The 13085-nt window shown below is 43.5% G+C and overlaps 1 protein-coding gene across 1 annotated transcript in view; it reads right to left on the bottom strand.

Annotated features, from left to right (window-relative positions):
* siah2l (seven in absentia homolog 2-like) overlaps window positions 1-13085 on the bottom strand; it is a 31061-nt gene that overhangs the window by 7166 nt on the left and 10810 nt on the right. The window lies entirely within an intron of this gene.

The following is a 13085-nucleotide window of genomic DNA, read 5'->3' as shown; positions in this document are numbered from 1 at the left end:
CAGACGAATGTCAAAGAAAGAGAACTTTGGGTTACGAGCGCAACCTTGGTTATCTGCGAGTAGTATGAATGAATGTCTCACTATGAATTATAGTGTGAGACATAACTATTGCCAAGAAAGAGAACCTCAATGTCTGAGAATGTACAAATGTACCCATAAGAGGCTAAGACCCCATTTCGTTGTTACATGGGTACACTGTCTGAGTTACAAATAAATAAATTAACACTTGAGGATTGTACTGTGTAGAAAATCTTTCCAACAAAACTGAAGGCAAGAGAGACAGGGAGAGAGAAGGATTGTGGAGAATGGAGATAATTATTTGGAGAAACGAGTGACACAGCTGAGGAAAGACGTAGGTCACAGTAAAATCCTGAATGTAATAAAAGACAACCCAGGCATAACCCATATGGGTTGATTTCTAGTTTTCTACACATTTAGAGATAAATGAACACTCAAGATTTCATGGCGCAGAAAATACATTTCCAAATGTACGATACTTTTGGCTTTTTTGACCACAGAAAAATCACAGCGGGTATAAATGCAAAACGTGTGGTTTTTAAAAGGCTGAAAAGCAGCATCCTTCCAAATGTGAGGGGGGGGGGGGGAAGCTGAAAAATTGCCCACTGGGGTAGACGAGAACATGGAAGTGAAAGAGAGAGCAAAATAAAATAATGCACACAGTATAAAAAAAAAGGGGGAAATAAAGCCAAGGTTAACTTAAAGGGAGAGAGGAAACTGAAACCAGAGATAGGGGATGTGTGGGTGGGGGGGGGGGGGCAGATAGAGGCATCAAACAGAGAGAACAAAGGCATGGAGGGAGAGAGAGACGGAGGGTGGCGGAGGCGAGTACTGGGAGGACATGTGAAGGGTAGGGAGAAGAGCAGAAAATAGAACGAGAGAGAGGAGAGGAGGAGCAGATGAGAGGAACTGAGGAAAAGATGATAAAAAGCTAATACTAAATCATAAAACCCCATGCGGTTTGTAATATCACCAGTTAAAACCAGGCGCCAGACTAGTAATGCCCTCTAACCAATGTCAGGAATCACAACTCTAGGCTGATGTGATGCACTGGAGTGTCGCCATGTAAAAACATTGTGTTACCCATTACTTAACCCCATTCTGACCCGAGATCAGATTCATACGAGGTTTTCCACTGGACACACACTGGTCTGATTAACCCATTCTGACCTGAGATCAGATTCTAGAAATGTCAGTCGCTCTTCGATTTTTTTCAAAAATAGCAGACCTACAAGCTCGTAGCGCGCCACTCGGTGGCGCGCTATGAGCTTGTAGATCTGCTATTTTTCAATAGCTAAAGCATAACATGATGCGGACACCAAAATGGGTGCCCGGTCAGAATGGGTTAAAAACAATTTGAGCATCATTACTCTGAATGATTTAATTGTCATCACCACCACTATATTGTATAATTGGGTTAAAAAAATAAAAAATAAATAACAATCCCGTTTGTGTGGCCAAAATACTTTTAAATTTGTGTGACCAATTGTTTCCTCAGAGTAGAAAACCTTTTTAACATAGTAACTGCTGGTGAAACATTAAAGGTTTTATGACATTTTCATTTCTTTTTCTTTTTTCTTTTAGGTTTTATGACCTCAATTACACCCAACAAACCTGAACTTTGAACATTCAGTGGATTTTCTGTGGTCTGACGTTTTCTTTGGGTTTTTTTGGGCCTTTTGAGCTACAATGAAAACAGGCAACACAGTGAAACAGTGACATCTGCTGGCAAATCCCATTGACATATATGGGATTTGCAGTAAGTGATGTCACTTACTGCCGGCAAATCAGAGCACCTGTTTGAGCCAGAAAACCCTACTGAGCCAGAAAACCCTACTGAATGTTAAAAGTTCATGTTTTTTGGGTGCAATTGAGATTAGAAAACCTAAAAAAAAACAAGAACAATTCCAAAACCTTTTTTTTTTATTTCACAATCCCTTTAAAACTAACATTGTTAGTTTGTGAACGATAAAAATCAATGTTTGCGAACGATAAAAATCAAGGTGACACCTGACTTGACCTATTCAAGCTAAGAATTAAGGTTTATTTGTCACTCACTCATAAAAGTTACAAAAAGCGGAATGCAATTTTGTGGTCCGCAACAACAACAGCTTGTACTCCAATGTAAGGTACTGTTCTCCTTGTGTCAGTCAGTATATGCTGTGTTGGCAAGCATGTTATCACTGAAACAAATTGTATTTTTTTTATTGGACATGGATTTTAATTATGACATGGAATTTCAAGTGAGTGTGTGTGTGTGTGTGTGTGTGTGTGTGTGTGTGTGTGTGTTGTGTGTGTGTGTGTGTGTGTGTGTGTGTGTGAAAATGTATGACTGTGGCTGACTGTGTGCGCGTGCGTGTGCGCCTGTAGAGGAGCCACTATACAAGCGGCTAAGGTCAATCAGGAGCTGATAAATTGCATGGCTCTTGCCTGTCCAAGCACAAGCTTTCTCCTTGATTATCCTAGACAGGGAATAGCAACAAAGGTCACAGAGGAATTCCCTCTCTCCGTTTCTACTCGTCCCCCCTCCGTCTCTGTCGCCTTCCCTCCTCTCTCACCGCCAACCACCCCCACTCCACTACCTGTTTTTCTCTCCATGCTCAATTGAACAGCACACAGCACAGATAGGAACCTTGTGGCAGAACCGCCCACGGCTCCGCCACTCCCCCCCTCCCCACTGCTGATCCCAGTACACACAGCAGGGAAGAGAAGGGCCGTAGGACGCGAATGGTTAATGAAGTATGAAGACGACGTGAGATGATGCCATTATGCTGTTCAGCAGCAGAGGGACCCATGGGATTCACATACACAGCACAAGGCCCCCATTAGCCATGCAGTTTGAACATGGCCATGTGTATGTGGGGCTCTGCGCCGGAAAGTGCCTTCATTTGTTTTCCACATCAACCACTCTGATATGGACACGCGCGTACCGTATAGGAGGAGTAGGAGGCGTGTACTGTAGAGATCTACGGTGGCAGCGGAGAACAATGGTAGAGATGAGTGAGACTGAACAAGTGAAAAATAGATTGAGATATAAAAGACTAGGGCTTCATAGTCGCATGAATGCACGTCTTGCGTCAATGCTTTGCTCACTGTGGTACCTGCTCTCATACTTGGAGTATGTCCAATATCTCTATATTGTGATTTGAAAATGGCTCTACGGTATTACAGTATATGGAGAAATTACTACTATATATATCCGTCACAGGTCTGTGACTGTTATGCATTTGCTATTGCTCATGACATACGTAGCTTGGAGTTCCTCCAGCGGTTTGGTATTATTTAATATTTTCCCATGCCAACTTGTGACTAGGCACATTAAATGACAAAACGCGTGCATTTTGTCAAATACGAGTCAAATTCCCTATAAAATACCTTCAGGTCACAGTCACAGTGCACTTTTATTCTGCCAATGAATTTCAATGGGAATGGAGGCTTGGAGCGTTTGTTTTTTTTCCCCCCCAGAAATCCACAAATGGCAGCAAACCTCCCCATTCCCATTGAAATGCATTGGCAGAATGCCCCCTCATAGGTAGAATAAAAGTGTGGTGAGACCATGGCGTGCACTAAGAGTTTAAGCTCCTCTTGACATGGTATTTAGCTAAAAGCAACACTATACCCGCTAGCACACCCACGGTGAACCAGCCATTAGAATCGACCTGCAGCCGCTCAAGGACAAGTGAAAATACTGCTTGCTCAAAGCTATACCACCAAAAAAAAAAAAACTGCATTTCAACAGCATTGGCCTCATCAGGTTTCATGTATAATTTCAAGATTTCAAACCAAAAATGTGAATTGCTATGGAGGCACTAGAAGGCTGACTGGACAAGCAACTGAATATTATCTGTGCATACATCTGTGTACATATGATACCTTGTGCTAATCATTATCAGTGCTGGGCCTTTGAAGAATATTGGATTCTTTTCCAGGGTGCAGGAACACTTTTGCCATTTGCTGTAGTTTGAGAGGTTGTCCTTTGTGGGTTTTACAGAGAAGCCTCATTAGATGGATGGACCTCTCTGTTCCACAGGAGTGCTGGCTGTCATGCCCTGGTGCAATATTGAATGATCAGCGCAATAAGTGGATTGTGTTCTGAAAGGTGAATTGCGGGGGCGGATTTAGTTGTTTGGCCTGGATAAACTGGGGAGACAGATGCAGCACAAAAAATGAATTACGAGATGAACACAGGAGAAAAGGGATAAGAGGCTACCCCGTCTATAGAATAGGCTTTGACCCGAGATAAAAAACAGAGCTCGTCATCAGTCAATGCAGCATCCAAGGCGGATATTAAACGGATAACGATAACCTATCTGAGGAAGGAAGGTAGAAGTTGATAGAGGGATGACCGGGTGGATGGATGGGTAGATGGATGAATTGCTAGATGAGTGGATGATGGATGGTGCACACAGTGGATGGATGGATTGGACGGACAGGTGGCAGGGGGTGGATGCATGGGTGGAGTTGCATTTGTTAATTTGTGTTTCTAGCTATTTTTAACCATGCAAATTGACTATAATAAATTCATTCTTAATTACAGCGGCAGCCTTGGGGGAGGGTTGATTCCACTCGTTCACAGTTTCACACCAAGCCGTCTGGTTGTCAACACCGAACCAATACAGCCTTCTTCTCACACATTCAACATAACAGTTGCTTTCCAGAAAACTACATCTTCTTCCCGGCAATCTTTTGCAACATTGTCTAATTTTACTCCATGGTAACTGCATGGTATAAAAGAAAACGGTAATTCTCAATTTAGGCTAAATTACTGTAACATCTCAACTTCATGGAGGTAAAAAAGAGTAGGGGGTGGGGACAATGGAAGGGTGTATGTGCGTGTGCGGTGTGCACGCACATACACGTGCAAGGCGCATGCATGGGGTGTGGGGGTTATTTTGACATTAGGAGAGGTGAGCCTTGTTTTTCTGACCTGGTCAACTACCCCCCCCGGATATTTCAATGGCTTTCAATATTTGCCCTATTAAGAATTAATCCACGCTGCTCCCAGAGAAATCGATGTCCCCAGAGGCTCCAGTGGTGCTGAAGGCTATTTGGCTGAATAGAAACAATGAGCTGCTGAACAGAGCAACACTGCACAAAAAAAAAAAAAAAAAGAAAAGCTCAGACAACATGAGACCGCAAGGTCCTCGAAGGAAAATAATCTTTCCTTGCCCTGCAGCTAAAATTGACCTTTTTCACAGTAGATATGTTAACGTGTCAGTGCTGGTAAATGCAGCTTACGGTAGTAACATAAAATATGGTTATGTACTTATGTTTCATTTAGGTGTCTGCACAGTTAACTCCATGCTGGCACAAAGAAACATATACATATATTTTTTGGTATACTTTTTCCTACATAGATAAATAATACACTTGTTATGAGCCCACATTTCTTTTCCAGACATATCGCATGCTTCAAAAATGCATTGGTGTCCGCACATTAAGTGCTTAAGGTTCAGACATAAATCAATCTGTAAAGTCTGAAAACCAGATTAAAAAGGACTTTGCTGGGCTCATGCTTTCTTGCAGTGCACTGTGCAGGGGGTTAGGCTTAAGATGTCAAGCGACTGAAGGGACTCGGTAGATGGCATATTCTCCTCAAACAGGGTTTCAACAAATTGATCTGTCCATCAAATAGCCCAGCCAAGAGAGAAACTAGCCTATGACAGAAATGTGATTAAGCTGCGACCAGCTCTTGCCATGGTTCAACATTTTGGATAGAGATCACTGAGGCTATTTTTTATATCAACATACTTTTTAGCAAAAGGCTAATGCACACCTCAGAAGGCTAGTGACAGGTGCGTAGGGCAATAAAGCATACTTAAAAAGGTCATCTTTGCTCTTTATTCAACGTTTCGGTCTATTCGACCTTCATCAGGACAGACTAATGTATCAACATACTAAATGGTTTGCTTTACAAAAATATGGATGGCAAGTCAGAAATGTGTGTCACAGACATCTCCTGTACCCTTTCTCTGGCTGTGTCACTAGAGGTAGTGTTGGGTTGGGTGCCTGTGAACATGGATGTGTGTGTGTTTGCGGTGTTACTAGAGGTAGTGTTGGGTTGGGTGCCTGTGAACATGGTTGTTTCTCTGGCTGTGTCACTGGAGGTAGTGTTGGGTTGGGTGCCTGGTGTGTGAACATGGTTGTGTGTGTTTGTGGGTGGGTGGTCTCGGCTCCTTGAAGTTAAACCACGGTAAGAGGGGGGCTGATAGGAAAGGCACAAGATAATTAGCATGGCTAATTAAATGGAATTTAACCCATAATGTATCAGAGGTGGTAGGGTGGAAGATTTCTAAAACGTTCCTCCCTAGTCCCCAGTGAAAACAGAAAGGCAAAATATATAATTGTATACAAATATGCATAAAATCCATGTTCATTTTTAGTAATTGAGATTTCAATCAAATGTATTTGATGCCTCAACTTAACTAAAGTCACTTGTTTGTTTGTTTTTTTGCATTACTATTTCAAAAACAGACCTCGTTAGCGACCAATTGAAGACAATTGTCAATGTCTGTCAATTTGATTACAGTCCAAATCACATCCCACTATACTCCCTCTTCCCCTCCTCTCCAGCTCTGCTTCCAGCATCGCCTAGAGTAGACCGTCTCCCGTCTATCCACAGCTGGGAGTCCCAGAGGAACAATATGGACAACAGCATCACACATGTCAGCCACACTTCTCTGCACTGGGCTGCGGAATCAGACAGGCCCTCAGGGCAAAATCTGCACAAATGGTGCATGAAAATGTTGCTGAAAATGGGCTTGAGCATGCAAATAAATAACACTAGAATGAATCAAAGACGACAAATGGAACATATTACGGGCCACGTTTCCTCTGGCTACATGTAACACAGTGGGGGTCGTGGTTCTCGCATTCATGTGAGAGACTGCCACCGTGTAGTGTACTGACTCCAGTTTAATTGCTCAATAAACACTCAAAACTCCAACATAGTCTAGTATTCAGTACTATTCACCCCTACGGGTAGGGTAACACATAATGAAAACACTGTTCATGCATAAGTCATGAACATAGTAATGCACACAGACACAGGAAAACATTCCCACCCACCCCTCACAATTTAAACCAAAAATCAATTTAGCTCTCCGAGCACCAAGCATTAAAAACCAACTGGTTTTGTCAAGCTAATCCCATAACGGCAACAAAAGGCTTCCAGATTCACCAACAGTACTAAATGGTTTATAATCTAGGCTAGGGCTCTGGAGGCCTCCTGTTACTAAAACTAAACCAATCGCTACATCTGTTGATGGGCAACTGCATCGGACTGCTTGACTCGTTGGGAATAAGCCAATGACCCATTACTAGAAAATATGATCCATTGTATATAGTGTTACTTTTTTTTTTTAAATCTGTTATTTTCGGTGGGCGACAAAGTATGAAGAATCTATTTATAGGTTGACTAAACTGCCTGCCTGGGCATCTAATAGACTCAGTTGCCTGGTTGCCCCCCCCCCCCCCCCCCCATTCCTCTATTCTCTGCCAGCTGCCAACCTCAGCCTGCTCCTTTTCTCTCCCCAGCCCTGTGGGACACCACGAAGAGACGCCTAGGCACTCTCTCTTCAATTATTAAACAACTTCATTTCTATTCCATTTACGCTTGGAAATCATCTCACTAATGTAGAACGATGGCCCATGAACAATGGAAGGCGGCCGATTATGTCTTCCATCGGGGGAACGTCCTGTCTTGTAGAGCTTTCTGACAACATACAGTATTATAATAGAAGACAAACATTGTAATAACTTGTATTGCAGTCTTGTGGCAGGAGGTGAAGCTTTGCCTGACTGCATGTGGTGGAGGCGCTCACTCCGACTCGTCATAAATAATCCAACAATAATGACCTTAATAAACGCTACCGTTGGTCGAAATAAATGCCTCAATTTGACGGCATTCAATGGCATTCAAGTTCCACTACAAATGGTAGACGCATCTCCTTTTTTATGGCATGTCAATCAGAAGCTGATTGTGCGCGCACACACACACACACACACGAGAATACACACTGACACGTAGTCGTAGACACATGCAATTATACACACACACCAAAATCATGGAGATATATATTTACATAATGCTTGCACGCAAACTCTGCACAGTTCAAACACATGCAGGCCAGACATAAACATGAGGACGAAAAGGAAGGTGGCTTTCAAGCTAAGCTGTGTGTGTGTGTGTGTGTGTGTGTGTGTGTGTGTGTGTGTGTGTGTGTGTGTGTGTGTCGTGTGTCTAATCTCGCAAACCACTGGACCGATTCTGTACCGTTAAGTTTAACAGAATTCCATCCAATAAACCCACAATGCTGATCAGCAGTAACACACATATTGATAAATGATGATCTCAGAGAGAAAGAACATAAAAAGAAAGAGAAATCTATGCATCACTATACTTTTACAGAAGAACATCCAGGGCAGGCCAGTTCTAAATATTCAAAGTAGTTTTCTGTTACTGAATTATTCACACACACAGACACACCTTAACCTTTAAAGTGACTCTCTCAATCTCTCTCTCTCTCTCTCCAATCACAGTATGAAGACTTCACTTCCGAGACACCAGATTTTACCGTTTCAATTGTCAAAGAGGAGGAGAGCTATTATTTTTCCAACAACAAAGAAATCTCTTGAGAGAAACGAGAAACGAGTGTCGACAATCTGGGCATCAGTAAATGTGTCAATCTGCACAACACTTACCAATCCAATGGGTTTTTTTTAAGCTGTTGACAGCTTTTCGGGAAGCAGGGGGGTGGGGGAAAAATAAACATCTGTGAATTCACCACTGGGCGGTGGAGTGTCTGACTGACAGACACAGACATTCATAGAGACGCTGCTCCACAGTGCCACTTCAGGTCACCCAGCGGTATTGCAGCTGTCCGTACTCAAGACATACACGGAGAGACATACTCTATGCATGTCTCCGTGTATGTCCGTTTGAGTACGGACAGACATACGGACACACATAGCTGTTCATTAGAGCAGTTCAGCACCGCTCAAAAATGACATTAGAGAGAAAGCAATGACCAAAAACCAATGGAATTTAGAGCAAGGGGTATAAGAAAATCAACAAAGGGAGGGAGAGAGAGAAAGAGAGCAATAATGAGGTAGTAAAGCGGGACAGAACAGGTGTGCTGCCTGCCATGACGGCTATCATCGCTTTGCCTCAGGCTTCTCTCTTCAATCTTTTAAAAGCTCACTCCATTGCCTTGTTTAACACACACACATAGCTCTCACACACACACACACACACACACACACACACACACACACCTTTGGGTTGGAAGTGCTCTATAAATACACTAGCCGTATATTCCTGTAAACTGGCGGACCCGTTTGTCCCCATGGTGCATTGAGGTCATAATGGAACAGAGTGAGGTCATAATGAGATCATAACGGGCAGCAGACTGGGGAGGATCGTATGTCCATATTGACTGGTTGAACACATACATAGCTTAGTTCCACACCGTCTCAGCTCAGTTTACATTTTTCAAATCCTCTCATGCTTTTTATGTCGTAAATTAATCTATGGAGAAAAGAAAACTACACACAATCAAACCCCAACTAAATGAAATCATAACAAATGGGAGCTTTTTCTACTCCCTAGTAAACCAGATGGTCCGTTGCTGTTGGTATAGCAGCACTCAACCGTGGCGGAGAAGCCCATGATGACAGCCCTCTCCGTGGTCTGCACTTAACAACTAGCAGGGTGTTACACAAACTCACATCAACCACTGGTTCAAGTCCTCTCATTTATGGCGTTTTGAAAGACAGAAAGAAAGTTCCGCTCAAATAATGACTGCACTGTCCCCAGAGCCAAAAGAATACATTTCTCAAGGGTGTGCAGCATTTCCCGCTAATTGGCGAGTGCACAAGGTATACATTACATACATCCATCTTAGAAATGAGCAGAGATGGCACCAGAAATGAAAAGACGCAACCCCCACCCCCCCGCCCCACGCACACACAGACGCCACCTCACAACCACCCTTTCACTCCACTCCGCGATCGATACCAATCAGGCTAAAAGTTGCACAGATGAGACAGATTGCTCAGTAGTGAGTGAGAGAAATGGCTAGCAGAGGGGATCAAATCTCTCTTCCAGAAGGACACTTGTGCGCGCCGCTCCCTCCCCCAATAATGGTCTTGTTTTAGCTACAGAGAGCAGTGCATGTAACGAATGATTAATCAGTCATGAACAGGTATTGATGTAAAAAAAAAGGTGATATAATGAAATGGGGTGGGTTCCTGGAACTCAAAAGGGTTTACAATTTCAACAGTCCACACACACACAATGCAGAGGACACTGCACTAAATCCTTACTAATACTCCCTGTAAAGCCTCCCTTGAAATCAGTGACGCGTCGCTCATCAATAATTTTATAGCTGAAAATGCTAGTGCTATGCTAGTTAGTACAAATCACAATGCAGTGTTCAGTGGTGAAGCCGCACTATTACCTGTCTGGCTGCTTGTGTGCTTGTCTTTGTATGGTGACATTCTGTGTCTCATTTGTCTAAATGGTAATTGTGATTTTTGTAGGATAAATACTTAAATAACAAGAAATGTGCTTCACAAGAACCAGAAATGTGACCGACAAGAATAGACTTACAACTACGATCCACCTTTCATGCTCTTCTTTAGTTGCACCAGGCATTTCAGGCTATAAGGACGTTTTGTTTACCGTATGCCAGGGGTATTCAACTAGATTAGGTCGGGGCCACAACTGTAGAATGATTGTGTGTGGAGGGCCGCAAGTGTGCGCGCGAAGCGCGGATTTTTTTGGATTCTACAAATGTATTTTGTGTTCAAACACAAAGATCTATGTAGGCCAGGGGTCCTCAACTAGAAATGCTGAAGGTCCACAAATAATAAGTAGTATAAATACGTTTTGAATAAGACCATGGTCCAGTCTTATGCGCGCGCAAATACAATTGCGGGTCGCGGGCCCCATGGGGTGGGGCTTCCCCCCTCGCCCCCCACCCCTAGAAACAACTATGGCTGATTACTGTCATTATGATAATCTAGCACTTTATATATCGCGCACATCATACCTGTAACTTTCTCTCTTAAAAAAAAAAAAAAAAAAAAAAAGTTTTTTTTCTTTTTTTTTTTTTTAATTATTATTCCAAGGGCCACTAGGGGGCGCTCCGCGGGCCGCATTTGGCCCGCGGGCCGCCAGTTGAATAGCCCTGCCGTATGCACATAGCGGCATGAGCCGTTTTGAGGGTATACAAACCTGCAGAAACACATACTGACAATGTTCTAGAAATAAATTGGATTTGGTTTGGTGTAAGTGTAAGTGTATAGTGTACTGGAGTTCATGGGGGAGGGCAGTACAGTACACCGACTACAGTGCGACTCGGGTCAATTTTTACAAGTATAGAGGGTCTAAGTAGTTATCCAACCTACAGTACATGTCCTTGGTACTGCCTCAGTACTCACCTGACTGCCAGGTTGTGGTCTGGCGTGGCAGACGGGCCGAGTGGCTCCGCCCCCACCTTTGACCTCTGACCCCTGCTGCTGCTGCTGCTGCTGTTGTCCGCCGTTATCGCACACCGCCCCCGCGGCAGTAGCTGAGCCGACCCCCGCGATGCCGATGCCAGCCCAGCAGGCAGCGCCACTGAGCCAGCTCCCTCAGGAGGGGCAGGCAGGAGGCCGGACAGAGCATAGCACCCAACTAAGTTAAAGATTTCCTACACACACACACACACACACACACACACACACACACGACAACTGTTTAGGGCTGCAGCTATCCATTCTCTTCTTTTGGATTAATCGAGGAGATCGATGTTGTGCAAAAATTGTGAACTGAAAATAGTCAATCCACAAGGTCACACCGCATCGCACCGATGCGCTGTGAGCGTGTAGATTATCCATCTTCACCATCAACAATGTTTTGAATTTAGTTTTTTCCCCAAAGTAGGTATTGATTGATTTAATAAATATTTTTTGTAAATTATTGATTCTCAATTTTTTTTACAATCATCAAATTGATTAGTTCAATAACTGTTCCGCCCATACAACTGTTGTTGTGAATTACTGAACACATTCTCTATGATAAAACACAAAGTTGTTTCCATCCAAATGTCATGTTCATTATTTTTTGCATAGCTTTTCATGGAAAAAAATCATTCTGCTTTTCCAGCGCAATACACTACATCATAATTAACATAACACTTGGGTGGAAGCACTGGCTGTACAGACACACTAGCTGAAACACACACACACACACACACACACACCATCTTGCTGTAACACAGTAACACACACACTTGCTTCCCTCAATCAATTTCATGCACCACTGAGTCTTTACTATAACCCCCAAGAGACCTATCAATGGCCTTACGCCGTTGTGACTTCACAAAGCGGATCCAATCTCCATCTCAACGGCTGTGAGAGGGTCCCACCTGTATTCAGAGTCAGACCGCAACACACCGCCTGTCTGTCTGATGTACACCCTGTCTGACTGCCACAGAAAAAGAAACCTGTGCTCACCCACCACTTGAAGATAAATATTTGTCAAAGTGCCAGTTCACTCAGGAGCAGTGATATTTCAGCGTATATTCTTATCCTGCCCCTAAAGGGACTTGGAAAACCAACATACTGACACACTACACACTTCCACAGTCCACATGGTAACGGATGCTAAATATACCAATAGAATATACCCTAGATTTCAGCACACTGTAAGCGTCTCTCTTTGCTCTCCCTATGCTGCAAGAGATGGATCAACTTGACAATGAGCCAGGTAACAAGAGCTAGTCAACAGCTGCTCTACTCTGGTAGCTATTCATAAAACACACTTCCATGGAGGCTGAGGCATATCGAATAGCATACAGACAGACAGACAGAGGGGGGAGGGGGAGGGGGGGTGGGGGGGGGCTAAGGAGACAGCGAGGGACAGAGAGAGAGAACAAGAGTGCAGCTGCAAGACCAAGACACAGCAACCATATATGTGTGTGAGTGAGTGAGTGAGTGAGTGAGTGAGTGAGTGAGTGAGTGAGTGAGTGAGTGAGTGAGTGAGTGAGTGAGTGAGTGAGTGAGTGAGTGAGTGAGTGAGT

The sequence above is a fragment of the Protomyctophum parallelum genome (assembly GCF_964188405.1).
Source record: "Protomyctophum parallelum genome assembly, chromosome: 1".
Lineage (NCBI taxonomy): Eukaryota > Metazoa > Chordata > Actinopteri > Myctophiformes > Myctophidae > Protomyctophum > Protomyctophum parallelum.
This window is presented reverse-complemented; position numbering and strand designations above follow the sequence as displayed.